The sequence below is a fragment of the Rhinopithecus roxellana genome, chromosome 13 (genome assembly GCF_007565055.1).
Source record: "Rhinopithecus roxellana isolate Shanxi Qingling chromosome 13, ASM756505v1, whole genome shotgun sequence".
NCBI classification, from domain to species: Eukaryota; Metazoa; Chordata; class Mammalia; order Primates; family Cercopithecidae; genus Rhinopithecus; species Rhinopithecus roxellana.
The window spans coordinates 38,600,313-38,624,187 of NC_044561.1; positions in this window are offsets into that span (position 1 = coordinate 38,600,313).

Genomic DNA, 23,875 nt, shown 5'->3' on the forward strand with positions numbered 1-23,875 from the left:
TAATTGTGTCTTATATTATGAGGTATAATTGGGCAAAAACTGGATTCTAATTTTAGTTTACATAATTACTGTGGTAAAAGATGTATTATAATGTTTAAGGACTGAGATTTTTTTTCTGGGTTTTTGCATTCCAATTCTCTGTTATAGTTTTGTCTTCCCATAGTGGTTTTCTGTCCTATCCTCCCTTTATAAAGTTGCAACACACATTTTTAAATGCAATTTCTGCATAGTTCTCTTTTCTATGAAAGAGCAAACAGTCCAGCTAGGAAAAGAGAACAATATCAGCCTTTAGATAGTGTGGGCGAAACTGAGAGTCACTTCCCTTTCAGCTCAGTTTTGATTTCAAGCTACTTAAACTCTACCTGAAAACGATTTTGTGTCATATATTTGTATGATGTAAACATCATCTGCATTAAAAATGTTAAAGCCTCAATGTCTTCCCTAAGTATCTATGAAAATAAAACAAGAAACTATTTCTGATTATATCATCAATATTGAGAAGGAATGGTCAGTAAGTATGTGACATTTTATAGTCTTTGGTCAAGAAATGAGGAAGGTAATTTGAAAGTGTTTGTATTTCTAACCTTATCTGCTGGAATGTGTGTGTTATCTGTTGGGCTATATGTTTTAAATAGCTCATTTGTTAAAGAGCCATTAAAACTATGAGTTTGAAAATAACAAAGGAATTTAATACTACTTCATAAATATTTTAAGGTTAAAAATAAGTGTTACATTTTCTTTAGCGGCATATTTAAAAAGTTTCATCTCTTATTTATATCTCACAGTTTCAACACTTTACTGCAAACTTTAAATACTCATGGCAGGAACCCAGAATGAACAAAATGGTTCGCATGTCTTTATCTCCATGATAAATTTTCCCAAGGCCCTTCTCTCTTTTCACAAAACTTAATTCATCGGGTGTAACTTGATATCATTTGGCTTGATACCATGTTCTATGTTTGTCTTTTGTGAAGTTCCAGTCATATCTGGATAAACATTTTCTCTCTTTTTAAAACCATTTAACAGAATTACATGCACCGGATTTTCATTCCTTCAATGTGTTATCACAATCTTGTTTTTAAAAGTTATTCAATCTCTAAGATCTAATATACTTTAAGAAGTTCTTTTATTTGTGTTTTTGGTAATCTGTTTGTGTGTGTGTGTGTGTGTTTTGTTTGTTTGTTTTAGCAAAACCTGAAAACTTCTTTGACTAAAAGAAACTTGCCTTGACAATAAATAAAAGATTATTTAGCTCTTATTCAAATTTTAAAAGATAAGTTTTGAAGTCAGTCCTTTTTATTCTGTTATTTGGTACTTATAGTAATACATTAAATTAATTCAGTCTTTAGACTTTAGAGGATTCTTAGAAATATTCCTTTCTTAAAGCATGCACACTTTTTATAGTCATTATGGCTATTTCATAGTAAAGAAATGAAAGTGTGACTTGTTTGTAGTTACATCGTCCTGATGAGTGGAAAACGGGTCCTCTGATTCTCAACTCACCACTTTCCACAAGACTTCACTGCCACGTCTGACCTCCCACTTGTTTTTGTTGCAAGATTTCCTTTTCATGTCCCTGGGTAAGCAAGGGTAACACAGCTCTCTGTGTTTTTGCAGCTTAGGGAAGTGAAATGAAGGGGTCATCAGGGTCAAGATGACAGTGGGATACTCAGTGCTTTCCTCACCGGGCTGCTGGTCAGCACTTTCAGCCCTGCTGCCTTTGAAAACACACTTGAAAGTAACTCCTTCCACTCCAAGTGTTCAAAGATGAGCAAATCTTGTGGCGTTTACTAAACATAAAGAGTCATCAGCTTCATGTGATCAGTTTGCAAAGAGAAAAGAGTGTGTAAGAGAAAAGAGTGTGTGTTAATGTGTCTCCTATGGCCTTCAGAATGTGGTGAAAAAGAAAACATATAATCACAAGTAATTAATAAATATCTATGCAGATAAAGGAGATAAATGGATAAGGGGGTGATTAGTGGTTACCCTATTTCCTTTTGTCTGAGTTATTGACAAAATGGTTTTTTCATAAATAAATGGAAGGGCATATTAAAATTTCTCCACAATTATTTTCAACCCTCAAACTGTATTGTCAGAAAAGTATTTTTGTAAAACCAGTAAAGGCACTAGAACTTGTTTACAGAACTAACCTATTTAGAATGAATACTACAAAAACATGCAAAAGAAATGTGTGTTGCTCTGAAACTAAAGCTCAGGAACAATATAAATGAAGAAACATCAAAGTAAGAAATGTTATCTCAACCAAATAAGAGTCACTTCCCGTAATGCTGTCTATTGGATTTTAAAACTTGGGGTCTCTCACGTATGGGTAGCAATTTAGAAAGCAGCACTGTGTCCCAAAAGATTTTCTTTCTAGAAAAATATCACTAAAATACATCTTCCTCGTAGAATCCCTGCTAATAAAATTAGAATATGCCAGATAATTGTAGTAACCAATGAAGTCATATTTTATATGGATACTAGCAAATTTGAGTAACTAAAGACTCATGTGCAATAAATATCCTAGGCAATTGAAGTCCTATAACTTTAAACTCATGCATGTTTTTAAAGAAAATTCTAGCATGAAGTATTGATTTTATAAACAATAACATCTTTATACACATTCATGGCATTTTGCCGTTCAATTTTTTTCTATATGTAATATTTTATTTGCTGAACTATCAGAATTTAAGTGCTATGCAAAACAAACATTTTCTGAAATTCACTTTACGATTTAAGATAAAGGTCACTCCTCTTCTTTCCCACTCTTGTATCCATCTATTTTTGTACAAATCATTCAAATAAAAACTATTTAGACTGAACTGAAGTTAGTTAGAGACTAAAGGAAGAATGGGTATGGTTGACAAAGGCAGCGTCTGTCCCATTACCATTTTTCCTCTAAGTCAGCTTTTTGTACTATACTTTACTCAGATAAATGCCCAAAAATACGATTCCTGGATCCCATGGTGGTTATAGGTTTAGTTCCATCAACAACTGCCAAACTGTTTTAAAGAGTGTTTGTATGTTTTTTACATTCCCTTCAGCAATATATGAGTGATCCTGCTTCTTCGCATGCTTGTTAACATTTGATGTCACTATTTTTTATTTTATTTATTCTGAGAGGTATGTACTGATATTTCACTTTGGTTTTAATTTTTATTTCCCTCATTGCTAATGATGTTTTCCTATACTTATTTGCTCTCTCTATATGGGATATATATATATATATAAATTCATATCTGCTATGTGTTTTCTAACTGGGTTGTTTTGTTACTGTTGAGTTTGAGAGTTGTTTATATATCCTAGATACTAAACCTTTATTGGATAAGCAGTTTGCAATACTTTGGATAAGTAGTTTGCAAATACTTTTGCCCAATCTGTAGCTTGTCTTCTAAGTTTCTTAACATAGAAAATGTTTTTGATTACAATTTGGTCTATTTTTTTTAATCTTTCATTTTTAAGTTCAGGGATACATGTGTAGATTTGTTACATAGGTAAAGTTGTGTCATGGTGATTTGTTGCACAGTTTATTTCAACGCCCAGGTATTAAGCCTAGTACACATTAGTTATTTCTTGTGATTTTCTTCCTCCTTTTACCTTTCACCCTCCAAGAGACCCCAGCGTGTGTTGTTCTCCACTATGCATCCATGCATTCTCAACATTTAGCTCTCACTTACAAGTTAAAACATTTAGTATTTGATTTTCTGTTCCTGTGTTAGTTTGCTAAGGATAATGGCCTCCAGCTCCATCCATGTTTCTGCAAAAGAAATGACTTTGTTCTCTTTTGTGGCTGCATAGTATTCCATAGTGTATGTGTACCACATTTCTCTATTGCAAAAATGCTCTCCCATTCTGTAGGTTGCCTGTTCACTCTGGTGACAGTTTTTTTTTTTTTTTTTTTTTTTTTTCTGTGCAGAAGCTCTTTAGTTTAATTAGATCCCATTTGTTAATTTTGTCTTTTGTTGTCATTGCTTTTGGTGTTTTAGTCATGAAGTCTTTGTGTATGCCTATGTCCTGAATGGTATTGCCTAGATTTTCTTCTAGGGTTTTTATGGTTTTAGGTCTTATATTTAAGACTTTAATCCACCTTGAGTTAGTTTTTGTGTAAGTTGTAAGGAAGGGGTCCAGTTTTAGTTTTCTGCATATGGCTAGCCAGTTTTCCCAACACATTTATTAAATAGGGAATCCTTTCCCCATTGCTTGTTTTTGTCAGGTTTGTCAAAGATCAGATGGTTGTAGATGTGTGGTGTTATTTCTGAGGCCTCTGTTCTGTTCCATTGGTCTATATATCTGTTTTGGTACCAGTACCATGCTGTTTTGGTTACTGTAGCCTTGTAGTATAGTTTGAAGTCAGGTAGTGTGTTGCCTCCAGCTTTGTTCTTTTTGCTTAGAATTGTCTTGGCTACATGGCCATTTTTTGGCTCCATATGAAATTTAAAGTAGTTTTTTCTAATTCTGTGAGGAAAGTCAATGGTAGCTTAATGGGGATAGCACTGAATCTATAAATTACTTTGGGCAGTATGGCCATTTTCATGATATTGATTCTTCCTATACTTGAGCATGGAATGTTTTTCCATTTGTTTGTGTCCCCTCTTATTTCCTTGAGCAGTGGTTTGCAGTCCTCCTTGAAGAGGTCCTTCACATCCCTTGTAAGTTGGATTCCTAGGTATTTTATTCTTTTTGTAGCAATTGTGTATGGGAGTTCACTCATGATTTGGCTCTCTGTCTATTATTCATTTATAGGAATTCTTGTGATTTTTGCACATTGATTTTGCATCCGTCTCCTCCTATTTTAATACCCTTCATTTCTTTCTCTTGCCTGATTGCCCTGGCCAGAATTTCCATTACTATGTTGAATAGGAGTGATGAGAGAGGGCATCCTTGTCTTGTGCTCCTTTTCAAAGGGAATGCTTCCAATTTTTGCCTATTCAGTATGATGTTGGCTGTGAGTTTATCATAGATAACTCTTATTATTTTGAGATATGTTCCATCAATACCTAGTTTATTGAGTGTTTTTAGCATGAAGCGGTGTTGAATTTTATAGAAGGCCTTTTTTGCATCTATTGAGATAATCATAAGGTTTTTGTCATCGGTTCTGTTTAGGTCTCTAAGGGGTCTAGTTTCAATCTGCATATGTTGAACCAGCCTTGCATCCCAGGGATTTGCATATGTTGAACCACCTTTGCATCCCAGGGATGAAGCTGACTTGATCGTGGTGGATAAGCTTTTTGATGTGCTACTGGATTCAGATTGCCAGTATTTTATTGAGAATTTTTGCATCAATGTTCATCAGGGATATTGGCCTGAAATTTTCTTTTTTTGTTGTGTCTCTGCCCAGTTTGGGTATCAGGATGATGCTGGCCTCATAAAATGAGTTAGAGAGGATTCCCACTTTTTCTATTGATTGGAATAGTTTCAGAAGGAATGGTACCAGCTCCTCTTTATACCTCTGGTAGAATTTGGCTGTGAATTCATCTGGTTCTGGGCTTTTTTTGGTTGGTAGGCTATTAATTACTGCCTCAATTTCAGAACTTGTTATTGATCTATTCAGGGATTCAACTTCTTCCTTGTTTAGTCTTGGGAGGGTGTATGTGTCCAGGAATTTATCCATTTCTTCTAGATTTTCTAGTTGATTTTCATAGAGGTGTTTATAGTATTCTCTGATGGTGGTTCATGTTTCTGTGGGATCAGTGGTGATCTCTCCATCATTTTTTATTACATCTATTTTATTCTTCACTCTTTTCTTCTTTGTTAATCTGCCTAGCAGTCTATCTATTTTGTTGATCTTTTCAAAAAATCAGCTCCTGGATTCATTGACTTTTTTGAAGGGTTTTTTGTGTCTCTATCTCCTTCAGTTCTGCTCTGATCTTAGTTATGTCTTGTCTTCTGCCAGCTTTTGAATTGGTTTTCTCCTCCTTCTCTAGTTCTTTTAATTGTGATGTTAGGGTGTTGATTTTAGATCTTTCCTGCTTTCTCCTGTGAGCATTTAGTGCTATAAATTTCCTTCTGAACACTGCTTTAGCTGTGTCCCAGAGATTCTGGTACGTCTGTCTTTGTTCTCATTTGTTTCAAAGAACTTATTTATTTCTGCCTTAATTTCATTATTTACCCAGTAGTTATTCAAGAGCCGGTCATTCAGTTTCCATTTATTTGTGTGGTTTTGAGTTTCTTAATCCTGAGTTCCAATTTGACCTCACTGTGGTCTGAGATGATGTTTGTTGTGATTTCCATTCTTTTATATTTGCCAAGGAGTGTTTTACTTTCAATTGTATGGTCAGTTTTAGAATAAGTGCGATGTGGTGCTAAGAAGAATGTATATTCTGTTGATTTGGGGTGGAGTGTTCTGTAGATGTCTATTAGGTTTGCTTGGTCCAGAGCTGAGTTCAAGTCCTGAATATCCTTGTTAATTTTCTGTCTCCTTGATTTAATATTGATTTATTATTTATTTAATATTGATTTAATATTATTATTTATTTATTATTTATTTAATATTGATTTAATATTGACAGTGGGGTGTTAAAGTCTCCCACTATTATTGTGTGGGAGTCTAAGCCTCTTTGTAGGTCTCTAAGAACTTGCTTTATGAATAATAGTCACTCTGATTGATGTCAGGTGGTATATCTCATTGTGGTTTTGCTGTGCATTTCTCTAATGATCAGTGAAGCTGAGCTTTTTTTCATATGATTACTGATTGCACGTTTTGTCTTCTTTTGAAAAGTGTCTGTTCATGTCCTTTGCCCACTTTTTAATGGGGTTGTTTGTTTTTTCTTGTAAATTTGTTTAAGTTTCCTATAGAGGCTGAGTATTAGACCTTTATCAGATGCAGTTTGTAAAAGCTTTTTCTCATTCTCTAGGTTGTCTGTTCACTCTCTTGAGAGTTTCCTTTGCTGTGAAGAAGCTCTTTAGTTTAATTAGATCCCATTTGTCAATTTTTGCTGTTATTGCAATTTCTTTTCGTGTATTTGTCATGAAATCATTGCTGATTCCTATGTCCAAAATGGTATTGCCAAGGTTGTCTTCCAGGGTTTTTATAATTTTGGGATTTACCTTTACATCTTTTAAACCATCTTGAGTTTATTTTTGTATATTGTGTAAATAATGGGTCCAGTTTCAGTCTTCTGCATATGTCCATGTCTTCCACTATTATTGTGTGGGAGTCTACGTTTCTTTGAAGGCCTCTATGACCTTGCTTTGTGAATCTGGGTGCTCCCATTTTGGGTGAATATATATTTAGAGTGGTTCAATTTTTTTGGTTGTTAAATTGAACTCTTTACCATTATGTAATGCCTTTTTTAATCTTTTCTTATTTTGTTGGTTTAAAGTCTGTTTTGACAGAAATTGGGATTTCAACCCCTGCTTTTTAAATTTTCCATTTGCTTGGTAGATTTTTCTCCATTTTTAAAATTTTGAGCCTATGTGTGTCATTGCATGTGAGATAGGTCTCTTGAAGACAGTGTATCAGTGGGTCTTGGTTCTTTATCCAACTTGCCACTCTGTGTCTTTTAACCAGGGGCATTTAGCCCCTTTACATTTAAGGTAACTATTGATATGTGTGGATTTGATCCTGTCATCATGATATTAGCTGTTTATTTTGAAGACTTGTTTATGTGGTTTCTTTATAGTGCCACTGGTCAATGTACTTCAGTGTGTTTTTGTAGTGGCTGGTAATGGTCTTTCCCTTCCGTATTTAGTGCTTCCTTTAGGAGTTCTCATAAGGCAGGTCTGGTGGTAACAAATTCCCTCAGCATTTGCTTGTCTGAAAATGATCTTACTTCTCATTTGCTTGTGAAGCTTAGTTTGGCCGAATATAAAATTTTGGGTTGGAATTGATTTTAAGAATGTTGAATATTGGCCTCCTGTCTCTTCTGGCTTGTAGGGTTTCAGCTGAGAGCTCCAGTGTTAGTCTGATGGACTACCCTTGTAGGTGACCTGTACTTTCTCCCTAGCTGCCTTTAACATTTTTCCTTCCATTTTTGACCTTGGAGAATCTGAGGATTATGTGTCTTGAGAAAGATTCTGGTGGTTGGCTGGAATTCCAAGCCAATGGGTCTTTCCCTGTGAGGTCCCATGGAAGTGGGCCCTGCAGGCTGTTGCTGCTCAGCCCCCTGGATTCAGCCTCTTTCTTGGGAGTGTGTATGGGGATCTAACATCCTACTTTGGTGAAGCTGCCACAACTTTAGCCAGGAAGCATGGAAAACCAGAGTATCTAAAGCTCATAGGTCTCTGCACATGCCTGAGTGGCTGCACTGCTGAGACTCCATGTAGCTCTGGAGGCTTGGGTTCATGAGGGACTCTCCAGATCCAAGAGTTGAAAAGATCCATTGGAGAAACATGGGTTCCTCGGGTTGCACATTCACCCACCACCTCCCTGGGTAGGGGAGGTCTCCTTGGCTTCGTGTCACTCTCAGGTGGGCCATCGTCCTGCCTTCCTTTTCTCCACTCTCTGTAGGTATAGTTGTTTCCTTGATTAGTCCCAATGCGAGTACCTGAATGTTTCAGTTCAAGATGCTGTATTTCATTTACTTGCCCCTTCTGTTCCTCTCCATGAGAGCTGTACACATTAGCTGCTTCTAGTCAGCCATCCCAATTTCTTAATTTTTCTATTTGTGGATCATTCTTTTGTTATCAAGTCTAAGAACTCTTTGTCTAATTCTGGATCCTAAAGATTTTCTTTTATTTTACAAAAGTTTTATAATTTTACATTTAAGTTCCCGATCCATTTTGACTTGATTTTTGTTTAAGGTGTGAGGTTTAAGATAAGGTTTAATTTTTTTTCCTATGGCTGCCCAATGTTCTCACACCATTGTCGAAAATGCTTCCTCCATTGAATTGTTTTTGCACCTTTTCGTAAAGTCAATTGGGCATATTCGTGTGAGTCTATTTCTGGATTCTCTTTTGTATTCCTCTTTATCTCTCAACCAATATCACATACTCTCTTGATTACTATAGCTATACAGTAGGCCTTAATATCAGGTAGACTTATTCATCATATTTTATTTCTTTCTTATTATTGTTTTAGCTATTCTAGGCTGCTTGTGCCTCTCTCTCTCTCTCTCTCTCTCTCTCTATATATATATATATATATATATATTTTTTTTTTTTTTTTTTTTTTTTTTTTTTTTTTTTTTGAGATGGAGCCTCGCTTCACACAGGTTGGAGTGCCATGGAGTAATCTCGGTTCACGGCAACCTCCACCTCCTGAGTTTAAGTGATTCTTCTGTCTCAGCCTCTCGAGTAGCTAGAATTACAGGTGCCCACTACCACACCTGGCTAGTACTTGTATTTTTAGTAGAGACCAGGTTTTGCCATGTTGGCCAGCCTGATCTTGAACTCCTGACCTCAGGTGATTCGACTGCCTCAGCCTCCCAAAGCACTGGAATTACAAGTGTGAGTTGCCATGCCTGGCCCCATATAAATTTTAGAATAAGCTTGTCTATGTCTACAAAAGACATTACTGAGATTTTGATAGAAATTACATTAACCTATGGATCAACTTGAGCCCATTGATTTTTTTCTTTACTTTTTAAAAAACATTTCAAGGAGATATAATTCATATAACATACAATTTACCCCTTTAAAGTGTACAATTACATATATTTTCATATAGTCATAGAGTTGTGCACCATCATCACAGTCAATTTTAGAACATTTTTATTGTCCCCCAAAGAAACCCTGTACTGACCAGTAGTCATTTCCCATTCCCTACCTCCAATCCCCTCAGACCTAGGTAACCATTCATATACTATCTTTCTCTAGTTTGTCTGTTTAGGAAATGTAATATGAACAGAATCAAACAATATGCAGTCCATGTCACTAGCTGCTTTAACTTACAATGCTTTCAAGTTTCATCCATGTTATACAATATTCCCCTTTTTATGACTGAATAATATTCCATTGCATGTGTGGTGGTTAATACTAAGTATCAACTTGATTGGATTGAAGGATGCAAAGTACTGATCCTGGATATGTCTGTGAGAGTGTTGCCAAAGGAGATTAACATTTGTGTCAGTGAGCTGGGAAAGGCAGACCCACCCTTAATCTGGTTGGGCACCATCTAATCAGCTGCCAATAGGGCTAGAATAGAAAGCAGGCAGAAAAACATGAAAAGACTAGACTGGCCTAGCCTGCCAGGCTACATCTTTCTCCTGTGCTGAATGCTTCCTGACCTTGAACGTAGGACTCCAAGTTCTTCCGTTTTGGGACTTGAACTGGATGTCCTTGCTCCTCAGCTTGCAGATGGCCTATTGTGGGACGTTATGATCATGTGAGTTAATACTTAATAAACTCCTAAATATATATATAAAATAAAAACTATAAAACTCTTAGAAGAAAGCATAGGACACATCTTGATTTTGGATTAGTCAAAACCTAATTAGAGATACAATGCCAAAAGCCCAAGAGATAGAGGAAAAATCAGATAAATTGAACTTTATAACAACTAAAACCTTTTGTGCTGTACACTACATCATTAAGAAAGTAAAAAGACAACCTACGGAATGAAATGAAATATTTGCAAATCATATATATGATAAGAGAATTAAGTTCAACATATATAAAGAAGTTTTATAATTCAATAATAATAAGACAAATACCCCAAGCAAAAAATAGGCAAAGGATTAAGCAGACAATTTTCCAAACAAGATATATTAATGATCAATAAACACATGAAAAAATGCTAAACATAATAAGCCATTAGATATATGCAAATCAAAAGCATGAGATAATTATATATATGTGTGCATATATATATCCTATTAGTTCTGTTCCTCTAAAGAACCGTGACTAATACATCATGGATATACTGTATCTTTTTATTCATTTACAAGTCGCTAGACATTGAGTTGTTTCTGTATTTTGGCTCTTACAAATAATTCTGCTGTGAACATTTGCGTGGACATGTTTTTATTTCTCTTGGGTATATACCTATGAGTAAAATTACTAGATCATATGGGAACTCCATATTTTACATTTCAAGGAACTGCCAAACAATTGGCTGTACCATTTTACATTCCAGCTAGCAGTTTCTGAGTGTTCCTGTTTCTCCACATCTTAATAATTATATTATCTGTCTTTTTTATTATATTAGTAGCTATTCTAGTTGGTGTGAAATGTATCTCATTATGCTTTTGATTTGCATATTTCTTGATTCTCAGTTTAATTCCATTGACTTATATGTGAATCCTGAAGCCAGTACTGTAGTGTTATGATTAGTGTAGCTTTGTAGAAAATTTTAAAATTAGAAAATGTGATTTTTTTCCAAGTCTGTTCTTTTTCAAGACTACTTTGTATATTCTGGATTCCATGCAGTTCCACATGAATTTTATGATCAGCTTGTCAAATTACAAAAAGAAAAATAGCTGGGATATTGATAGGGATTGTGTTGAATCTGTAGATGAGTATTTCCACCTTAACAACATTATGTGTATCAATTGATTTTTGACAAATGTGCCAAAATAATTAAACTGGGAAAATATGGTCTTTTTAATATATGGTGCTGTACCATAGACTTAAATACCATAGCTAAAACTATTCTACCTCTAGAATAAAACACAGGAGAAAATCTTCATGACCATGAGTTAACCAAAGATTTCCTAGATATAACATCAAAATATAATTCATAATAAAAAGTTTGATGGCTTGGTCTTGAACAAAATTAAAAACTTTTGTTCTTCAAATTATACCATGAAGGAAGGAATAAGAAAAGTGATAGTTTTGGAAAAATTATATCTGAACTTTTACAACTCAATAATATAATAAAACACCCAATAAAAATCCTTAGTAAAATATTTGAGTAGATATTTTACCAAAGAAGATATGAAAACATTAAGTAAGGAAAGAAAAGCAGTCCCAGGCTTCCAAAGATTGGAAAGTGCAGGTAAATGGATTTATGGGGAAACCAATGAAGTAAAGTCTGCTTGCAGATTCCTCTTGTGCCCCTCTCTGAGCCTAAAAGCATTGTCTGTAGTAAAGGAAAATTTACGTTCTGCCTTTAGGTGGGAAAGGGGGAGAGAATAGGAAGACCTTTTATCTTTGTAACTTTCTGCCCAACATTTAGGCTAACAGAGGGAAGGCTAAGAGATCCCCCGGCATCTTGTCTTTAGTTCAACCCTTTTTCATATGCTAGCTTCCTTCAATATTATAGCAGCATTTATTCATGCTATCCCTCGAATAAAAAAATCCTAATGTCCAACAATTATTTTATGGATAAATAAAATGTAATATATCAATACAGTGGTATTTCATTATTTGCCAATTAAAAGGAATGAATTACTGATACATACAACCTACACAAACCTCAAAAACAATATGCTTAGTGAAAAAAGGTGAGCACAAAAGACTACATACTGTGTAATTTCGTTTTTCTGAAATTCCAGAAAAAGCAAAACTATAGAGACAGAAGTCAGATTGGTGTTTGCCTGGAGGTAAGGCAAGAGGATGGATTAATTGTATACTGGCATGAGGGACAATTTTGGGTTAATAGAATCGTTCCAAAACTGGATTTCGGTGATAATTGCACATCTATATAAATTTAATAAAATTAAACCTCAAAACAGTAAAGAAAGGCATTATTACAGAACAATATCTTACAATTTATAGGAATTTCAAGTAAGCGGTTTATTTGCTGGTATCAGTAAGCAGATCTTCCTTTTGGATGTCTCTCTCTCTCTCTGCTTTACCTCCTGAACTTTGCTAGCACATGGGGAGTATTACTGTGGATACTGCTTCTTTATCTGTTTTCGCTTATGAATTCTGGGTTTTCATTTGGTATCCCTGAATCAAAAGGAAGTCTAGTTCCTTGTTATTGACTGTTGTTTAATTATCTCACTATTCTGTGTTTTAGTCATTTACTATTCTTCAATTGATCCTCTATCTGTATATTCTTGGGTAACTCTTCCCTGTGAGTTCTTTTAACAAAGATTAGTTTAATATTAATGTTTAAGCAATGTACAACACAGCTGTAGCCTAGCCCCTTATAATAAATATATCCTGATACACACACACACACACACACACACACATATATATACATTCTATTTTTTTAATGTGATGAGCATGGTTTGAGAGGTAAGTGTAATGTGTATGTTAGGATCGGGTTATAAAAGCCGATTTTCACTGATGAGCATTATGTTTTGGATTTCAGCTCTACTTCTCCAAATACCTGTCACTATAGTCACTATTCAAGTGCCCATCTCTATTGGAACATGCCTCCTGGGCACATATTTTGTCACAGGCTTTGCTTAAAATTACAGCTCAATAAAATTTCTTGTAACTACAGAACATTCAGTTCCGTTGGCAACAGTTATTTTCCACCTATTTGTATTGCTTGTGACTGAGTTCCAGCAAATCGCTTCACATTTTTTTCTCTGTTGTTATACTTACCCATTTTTATTCTCAATGCTAGATGTGGTATTTACCCTACTGCCAACATTTTGTACGTCCAACTCCATAGTTTAAGTTGTTTTCAGATGAGCAGCTACTTAGTAATAGTAGACCAATAATGACAATATTCACAGATACTCAGAAGGCGCTGCAGATTGACCTTTGTCTTCTCAATAAGCAATGAAAAAAAGCACATATGTAAAATATATGTCTTCTATTGTAGTCTTATGATTTAAGATAAATTCATAAAATAATTTAAACATCTTAGCTGATGTCCAATTTAATTTTACGTTTAATTTCAGAGGTTAGTCCTTAAAATGCTAACTTTACACAGCAGGAAAGTGCCATGGCTGTGGCTTAAGCCAATGGTAAGATTCCAGATGGTGGCCCCCGGTTATAGATTATTTGCTGTATCTAGCATGATCATGATAGTGAATATTATGATGATGATAAGGAATATGACGATGATGATGAAGATGGTTTTTGCTGTCAGAGAGTGGGGATATTCTTGACTGCCATCTTGAAAACTCCTCTTCGGAATTAATGAGGCCAGAAAAATATTCTGCTAATGTATATATAAAATAGGCATTCATCACCAGAATAATGAAATGTATGCTATATATTTTAGTTTTATTGCTTTGAATGGTAACATTTTAGTTGTATCTTTATGTATGTCTCTATATAATAAAATTAGCTACATTAAATTTTTACCAGGCAATTAAGTCAATGAACACTGCTATCCTACTGGCTCTGAAATGAAGGCACACCCTTTCAGAGTGTACCTTATCAGAAAGAAAGAAGAGGAAAAAATATAATTATTAATTTATGATGCTGTGCAGGTAAATTCTCTACCTCATCATTCTGCCACCCGACACCTGACTTAGGGTTTGAGCGCCATGACAGATTGTTTCTGTTGATGGTACTGTGATTCCAGCACCTAATTGTTCTCCCTTAAATCACTTTGGGTTGTGAATACTATAAAAACTTCAGTGATTGCTTGATGAAGAGAAAATATATATTATAATGAAAATTTCCAGATATGGCATTTCTTACATGTGATTCTTACATGTAACAAGTTGTTGAGTATTTTGGACTCCTGGTAGTAATTACTCATTGAAATATATGAGCTGTTTTTAACTAAGCTCAAAAGGGTAATCCATTATATTTAATATGCAAAGGTTGATTGTGGTGGAACATATTATGAAAGTTTGTTTTGTTTTGTTTTTAAAAAGGGAATATTGAATAGAACCAAATATTTTTTACTCTGCTTTTAAAAGGTAAGATTTTTAACTAAAACAAATGTTCTCAACATAAACCATTCCCTTCCCTATGATGGTGAATGTGCTGGCCAGTTGAGGGAGACCAAGATTTGGGTCCCAAAACTAATGAGCTTGAATCTTGTGTTTATTCACAGTAAATGATGTTGACAATAGCCATACATCACAAAACAGGCTAGATTAGCAAAATAAAGTTACAGAGAAAAAATATTAACCCATATCATGGATAATTATTATAGAAAAGTCTTTCTACTTAACAGTAACAATGAAAAAGCTACCCTTTTCATTGTATTCCGATCACAAATACTTAATTATTCCTCTATCATATTAGGTGGAGGTATAACTTGAGTCCCATAAATGCATACTTATTTCCTTAAAAAGCTGTTGGTATGAGAAAGGCTTAAACCAGTAAATTACCTTAGATGATGAGGCTTTATGAAACCACAAATACTTAGTAATTAATTTTGAACAATCACAAGTTTTTATAACTTTAATATTGTGTCTTATTGTAAAAATAAGTATTCATTGTAGAATATTTAGAAAATGAAATTAGGCGAAATAAAAATCCCTAAAAGTAACTTATAATCCTATTACCTAGAAACAACCACTATCAACCATGTCTTCTGTATTATTAAAGTTTTAAAATAGGCACCTAAGCTCCTCTAACAAAACTGGAATTGTAATGTATATGTTATTTTATATCCTTCTGAGAAAACAAAAATCAAACTTTCATTAAATTCAGGTATTCTCAAACCTCGTTTACTTGTGGGTACAAATGTAAGTGTGGTAGCCTCTCTGATTTTTCTGGCTTTTGTCTTCACCTTCTGGATAGAACTTCAAGTTCTGTTCAAATGGTGACAAAGTTATGTCTGAGAATAGTCTAGTCATTACTTCATTAGTTCTAGTACGATCTTTTGTGTTCCCTGCCACATAGTCCTTGGTGTCACCATATCCTACTGGTGCCATCATATCCCACCAGATTGTGATGGAACATTGCTGTGCCCACCAGGCTTCATTGCTCCACTGGGGCATTACCACTAATGTCCTGGCAACTCACGGGACAAAATTATGCAGGTCATTTAATGGCACAGTGGAAAAGCCTGCCTTTGCCCTCTTTGTGTTATGGTATGTTAGAAGAATGTTAAAAGAATACTTTTATACCCAATGTTACAAAAAGGAAATAATAAAACAGTCCAGAGTAAACACACTGAATAAAATGAAGCCACTTAAACTGATACTTACAAGGACTATGTTTTGTATAATATTAACCAGACAAACCATGTGTATCATCAGGCTTTGTGAGGTTGGAGTTAACTGCTATTGAAGAGATGCTTCAGGCACTGGTCAACACAACGAAAGACAGGGAACGGAAATCGCCATTTGATGTGAAGAGAGTGACTTTAAAAGAAGACAAGAAGAAGACACAAGAAGATTTGCTCTAAACTAGTTCTTCCCATAAAATCTCTGCGCCGGCTGGGTGCTGTGGCTCACGCCTGTCATCTCATCACATTGGGAGGCCGAGGTGGGTGGATCACCTGAGGTCAGGAGTTCGACACTAGCCTGGCCAATATGGTGAAACCCCATCTCTACTAAAAATACGAAAATTATCTGGGCGTGGTGGCGGGTGTCTGTAATCCCAGCTACTCTGGAGGCTGAGGCAGGAGAATGGCGTGAACCCGGGAGGCGGGAGGTTGCAGTGAGCCGAGATCGCACCATCGCACTCCAGCCTGGGCAACAAGAGTGAAACTTTGTCTCAAAAAAAAAAAAAAAAAAAATCTCTGCCCCATCCTCCAACATTGAGTAGCCACTGTGTCTCTGACCACTCCCTTATCTTCTCGACCTTTTATGGATTTCTACTGATGCATTGAGAATTTTGATTGTCCTACAATTTACCTTCTTAATGCAGACCTTAAACCTTGAAGTTCATGTTAAATGCCATTTGTTTTTTTTTGTTGTTGTTGTTTTTTTCTAGGTGTTTTCCACAGATCTTTGTTAAAGCCTTTATATAGTGACATTATCCTTCCCGATGAGGTTCCTGATGTTAAGTATTATTGAGTTTCTTTTTTAAAAAAAATTTTTGTGGGCACATAGTAGGTATATATATTTATGGGGTATATGGCATATTTTGATGCAGGCCTACAATGTGTAATAATCACATCAGAGTAAATGATGTATCTATCACCTCAAACATTTATCCTTTGTGCAATAAATAATCCATTATACTCTTCTAGTTATTTTAAAATTTTCTGTTTAACAATACATTTCCATGGCTTTTCTCTGAGATTGGTGCATCAGTAGGTCGGGCATGTGTTAGGAAGCATCACACTGATTATTATCAGGCAAGTTTAGAAAACATTGTCTCACAATTCTCATTACCTTCCTTTTTCTTGTAGACCTCAGTTTACAGCTCTGGACTTTAGAACCATCTGGACCTCACTCCCAGAAATGCTAGTCTAATTGGTCTGTGTTAGGGCCTATGTGGCAGAGTTGATTCTAATGCTCAGTGTTGATAACTACTATCTTAGGCAAAAATCAGATGCTTTTGCAATCACAGCAATTGTTCTACTATGAGTATCCTTTGAAGTATCTAATACTAATTTTTCAGAATGTTAAGATTACCTTTAGAAATGAAATTTGTTGGGTGAATTTGAAGCTTTTTAAAAATGATTGCTTCATGCATTTTTGAAATAAATTGCTGTTTTTGTTTCCCCATGCCTAAATAGGTTGAATTTCAAATATCTCTGCTTATCTGCTGTGCTTCCAGCTTTTTATAGGAAAATTGGTTATGTTTGCATATTGTGCTGTTAGATGGGAAATTATGTGATTAGATTCATTTTAGGATTTTTAGGATGAAAACATGTCTGAAATAGCTGTTATTTAGGTTGCAGCAGCAGGCATAACTTAAAACATGCAAAGCCACAATGAGGTGATTTGAGGACTCATTTTTTTCCACTTGCTGTTGTTGGGATCAAGTCAAAATTTGTCAGTCATTGAATCGGCCCTATGGATGTATTTGCTCTGGCATTGCTAACCAAGTGAAGTCTACCAGTTTGAGCAAAAAACTCACTACATTTATTCTTACTGGTTGACAGTTTTATTTGTGGTCCCTATTTAAAATGGAGAAATTTAGCCCAGCCCTTGAACTTTTGGCTCTGGCAAAACTGCTTTGGACAAGATACAGAAAGCTAAAGAAGGAGCAGCTGAAATTTTTTCCTTAATAAACCTTTCCTTTATAAAGTTGGCAAACTGTAGACTACTAAATGGACAAGTTTAAGCATGTTGTTCGATGCCAGCATGACCTAGAATTTCTTGACCAGTAAGCACACTAGCTCCTTGTCACAGACAGTGTTGGTACTTTTCAGCCACATATCCCAGAAAAACTCCTTACACTTTTGAAGTTTTATAAATGTCAATTTGTGGCCTTGGCGCACGTTAGAGGAGCAATGTGTGGCTTTGTAAGTGCTTAACAGCTATTTGCAAACTGTTTTCTTCTTGGTGCAACTTAGAATAATCAATCAACAATTAGAAAATGTTAAATAATAATCTCAAGGTGAACAACTTGTATTTGGAACAATGAGAAGGTTGTCTCTAATTTTTACTATTTTTCATCCCTGCGTTTCTAGCGTATGAACACCAAGGTAAAAATGGTTTGAGGAAAAAAAGACAAAAAATGTTAAGTCATGAATTGAAAGTTTTTTCAGAAAGGAAGTTGTAGCCAACGGAATGGCAGTAGAAAAGTCATAAATATTTCATTCAATTAAGCATAATTTTTATGACTTTTCAAAACATAAAGGGAGAGTTAAGGGAAGGAATTTATGAGTGAGACTTACAAACTGTCCTATTTTCTTTTAGGAATTTGAAAGGTGTTGATTTTTGGTAAGATTTTATATATACAAGATTGACCTCATTTCACCAATACCTACTGAGCAATGCTTTCCGTATTTCCAGACCAGTCCAAGAAGAAGATTGGACATAAGAGATACTTGACAATTTCAAAGTCCTAGGCCCACTTCCTGAGCTGAGCAAGGTAAGTTGTGGACTTTTTAGATCTCCACTTTACACAGACACCTACTTACTGGGTTCTATCAGACTCTGTCTTATGAATAACTTTTGAAAAAATATGTAGTGTTGATAAGATTCATTCATTGCTTTACTGATATTGATAATGTGTCTATTTACTCTGAGCCAGGCACTGTTCTGAGCGCTGGTGATTCAAACAAAATCAATGAAACTCACTTTCATTCATTGTGAACAAAATCAGTAAAACTCACTTTCTTGTGAAGATTATGTTTAATAGGGAAATAGAGCGATAACACCTAATAGATATAATACATTCATCAAGTATAGTATGTAAAAATATAGTACATTAGAAGTTGCTGAATGTTATGGAACAGAAATTGTGCAGAAATGAGGGTGATTAAGAATGCAAAAATGGTGGTAGTTTTTGATGTTCAATAGAGTGCTCAAGAGTAGGGGTCTTTTAAACAGAAAAATATGGCAAAGACTAGAAGAAGGGGAATGAGAGAACCATCTGGATATCTAAGGAAGCTGTGTTCCAGACAGAGGAAAAAGCCATACCTGAGATGTGAAACTGCAAGTTCCAAGTTTCAGTGGCATGAAAGGAAATTAAGGGCTTAAAAAGCAGCTGATTTTATGTCTAGCTGGGTCTTAGAGGACAAGTGGAGAAGGATAGGCAGAAGCCAGATGATTGAACACTGTGTGTGCTCTGTTAAATTGTTTACACTTTATCCTATGGGGGCCAGTTTATCTTTCACACAGGATAGATTCATAGGCAGGATAGATACATAGACTCTTATCTGCTGACCTTTGGATATAGGAGACTCTCAGTAAATGTCTAATGAATTAAAACATGCTTGATTTTAAAAAAACTTCTAGTAGTGTAGTAGTGGCAAGAATTACAAGAAATAGTTCTTTTTCACAAACAATTGTGTGAGTAAATTTTATCTGTAATAGTTTCCTATTGCTGCCATAACAAATTACCACATTAGTGACAACAAAAATTTATGATCTTGCAGTTTTATAGGCCACACAGTCAGGATTCAGTGGCTGTGGTCTGGGCTGACCACACCCAGACGTCAGTGGTCTGGGCTGTTATCTGGGGAAGAACTGGCTTCTAGGATCTTTCAGGTTGTTGACAGAGTCTAGTTCCCTGGTTTTAGGACCAAGGTCTCCATTTCCTTGCTAGTTGTCGGCTTGGGCTTGCTCTTATCTCCTAGAGGTCCTTCTCAGGCCCTTGCATGTGGGCCCCTGTATCTCAGAGCCAGCAACAACTTGAAGTCAAATCCTTCTTCGGATTAGATTTGTTCTGACTTTCTCTTTTCTTCCTCTTTTTTTTTTTTTTTTTTTTTGAGACGGAGTCTGGCTCTGTCGCCCAGGCTGGAGTGCAGTGGCCGGATCTCAGCTCACTGCAAGCTCCGCCTCCCGGGTTCACGCCATTCTCCTGCCTCAGCCTCCGGAGTAGCTGGGACTACAGGCGCCCGCCACCTCGCCCGGCTAGTTTTGTATTTTTAGTAGAGACGGGATTTCACCGTGTTAGCCAGGATGGTCTCGATCTCCTGACCTCGTGATCCGCCCGTCTCGGCCTCCCAAAGTGCTGGGATTACAGGCTTGAGCCACCGCGCCCGGCCCACTCCATTTCTTAAAACCAATTCTCTGCCTTTCTTTTCTGATTTTAAAGGACCATGGAATTTCACTGAGCCTACCCAGATAATCCAGGATAAGCTCCCTATTTAAGGTGATTAGTAACTGTGATGTTGTGAAATATATATTTGGTCTTTGTCCTAATTCCTGGCATACAGCTCTCAAAATCCTTAGAATCTCCAGAGTGGTAAGAGTGTCCTTTTTATGCTAATGAGATGCCTGTTTGTTGGGGCCATCTAGATTGCCTCATGATTGGGGCTGGTCACAGGAAAGACCAAGTTATGACTATGCGGTTGGAACTTTAATCCCACCACCAACCTCTGGGTTGGAAGAGAAGATAAAGGATAAGTTGATCACTAATGGTCAGTGGTTTAATCAATCGCACCTACGTAATGAAACTTGCATTAAAAACCCCAAAGGACTGAGTTCTGATGGCTTGGGGATAGCTGAGCATTTGGAGGATTTGGGAGGGTGGTGCACCCATGGAGGGCATGGAAGTTCCGTGCCCCTTCCCAAATGCCTCACCTTATGCATCCCTTCCATCTGGCTGTTCATCCATATTCTTCATCATATTCTATTTGGTATTATTGCAATTTTACATTATACAATATTGCAATAGCATATTATAATATTACAATATAATTTGAAACATTCTTTATAATAAACCAGTGTATGTGTGTTGCAGAGTGCTGTCATTTGCTGTAGTATATTAATAGAACCCAAGAAAGCAGTTGTGGGAACCTAGTTTGTCAGAAACAAAGGTAAAACAACCTGAGGCTCGTGATTGGCATGAAAATTAGTGGCAGTCTTATGGGACTGAGCCCTCAACCTGCTGGATCTCATGTTGCTTCCAGGTAGATAGTGTCAGAATTGATTTAGAGGACAGCCAGCTAGTGTCTGCTGCAGGTACATCTGTGGAATTGCCTCGCGTATGTGGGAATGTCCCCTGCCCCTTGCCCCCTCACATTGGTGTCAGAAGTATTGAATGCGTGAATAATAATAGGAAAAGCACTTCAGATTTCTCTATTCTCACAGTAACCTTAATTGTATCTGCTAACAGTGCTTAGATTCATGTTTGAATAACTAGAGGATGGGTATCTTGTGGGAGACATCTTTAGAATTTTTGCCTACCACAATGTCATGTCTTGGGATGACTCATGCTCAAATAATGATGCTTTTTGTTTTTTGTTTTTTTTTTTTTTTTTCTACAATGGGATACAGTTGAAGGGAGCTAGGTGGTAGTACAGAACCTATTCTCTGGGGAAGAACTGACATAGGAGACGTTACTAAGTTGCAGTTGATGGTAAAGGGATAGTAAGTTGAGGGATTCAATTTTTGAGGAGTGTTGCAGTCTAATTTACAAGGCAGAAAAATGTCATTTCCAGTTAAGTCCATAGTGAGTAAACCAGAAAGCAAGGGATACAGAGAGCCAAGTAGACAGTGATGCTCATTCATAGAATTGATCTATCTGTAGACATAGGTCTCCTTTGCTGGGTAGAGTTCAGGACAGGGCCTCGGTCTTCAGGCGGTGAAAGGCAATGGGGTGATCATGGGGTTTTAGGCAGAGGACAAGTCAAAATTAACCTATAGGGTTAAAATAAAATGAAAACACAAAGAAAGCAAATGTGTAACAAGGGCAATTTAGGGACGAGAGCCAGCTGTATGCACTGTTTGATGACAACAATTTCTGGCACTGAGTTGATGTAAGTCATTTTTACAAAGAAGCTTAACAGTTTGTCAATACTGCTGTATAAATACAAATGTCTAGTCTAAATCCTTCTGCCTTTAGAACATGTCCGATTTCTTCTCTTGTAAATGCAGTGAAATAGCTGACAATATATAACAAGAGTTGGTAGCTTACTATGTTTCAGAGGTGGAAGCAGGCAACATTCCTCAATCGGTTTTTCTTTTGTTCTATAGACTTAAATATATATTTATATTTATAAATATATATTTATTTATATTTATTAATATATATTTTTACATATTTATATTTATATATTTATATTTATAAATATATATTCATATATTATATATTTTATATATATTTATATTTATGAATATATATTCATATATTATATATTTTATATTTATATATAATATATATTTATAATATATTATATTTATAAATATATATTATAAATATACTATTGATCAATATATATTTATATATATTCATATATTATAGATATTTATATATATTATATATATTGATTATATTTATATATTATTATATTTATATATATTTATATATGATATATTATTTATATTTATAAATATATATTATATATTATGTATTTATAAATAAACATATATTTATAAATAAATATATATGTGTATATATATAAATATATATTTATAAATAAATAAATATATATATATTTTGCCAAGTGGTTTACTTTTAGCACATGTTACAAAGAACTTTAGAGAAGACAGAAAAAAATGTGAATGCAGGCCGGGCGCGGTGGCTCAAGCCTGTAATCCCAGCACTTTGGGAGGCCGAGACGGGCGGATCACGAGGTCGGGAGATCGAGACTATCCTGGCTAACACGGTGAAACCCCGTCTCTACTAAAAAGTACAAAAAACTAGCCGGGCGAGGTGGCGGGCGCCTGTAGTCCCAGCTACTCCGGAGGCTGAGGCAGGAGAATGGCGTGAACCCGGGAGGCGGAGCTTGCAGTGAGCTGAGATCCGGCCACTGCACTCCAGCCTGGGCGACAGAGCAAGACTCCGTCTCAAAAAAAAAAAAAAAAAAAAAAAAAAAAATGTGAATGCAGGTAGACATTTACAAAGATTAAAAATGACTTTTTTCCCCCTTTCCTAGTTTTAAATACTTTAAAACATTTGTTTTTGGTCTGAGAAAAAGAAAATATCTCTTGGTAACCTAGAAGGGTTCTTGGATCTGAAAGGAGAACCTTAATTAATCCTTTGGGGAAACTATCATTGAGACCTAGGGAAGCGAAGTGACGATTTTCAGAGTGTCTTTAGGGCTCTTTACCAGGCTACATTTGCTGGACTCTGCTTGCTGTCTTGTGACCAAAGACCTTCATGCCAGATAGCCATTTGCTATTAGAAGTGAGTGCATGTGTGTCTGGTCGGGGAGAAGTTGGGGGAAAATGTGGTAATTATTGAGTAGCATTATTCTGTTTTTAGTCAACTTGCACCTCTATAATAAGCAAGTTTCTGCTTCACATTTTTCCTCCATCTAGCTGACCTGGCTACAGGTGAAGCTACCAGATGATTGACCATGGCATTATGGCATTAGCCGACACCTTACTGCCTCCAGTTTCCTCTCTTGGGTTGCCTCTCCCGGGTTTGTCATATTTCAAGTCTGGTTCTTCTCCAGCCGGTTCACTATCCCAAAGATTGCTTTAGTTATTACATGAGCGAGCCATATGTGAGTTAAGTGATGATTAGTTCATTAATTGGTACGAACTAATCTTTTAGATCATCATGCAGATATAAAATGCTGTGCATTTTGCTGCAGATTATTGATGTTTTTGCTGAGACAAACATAAGTTCGTGTAGCAATGGCTATGATTAGTGTAGCAGGTATTCG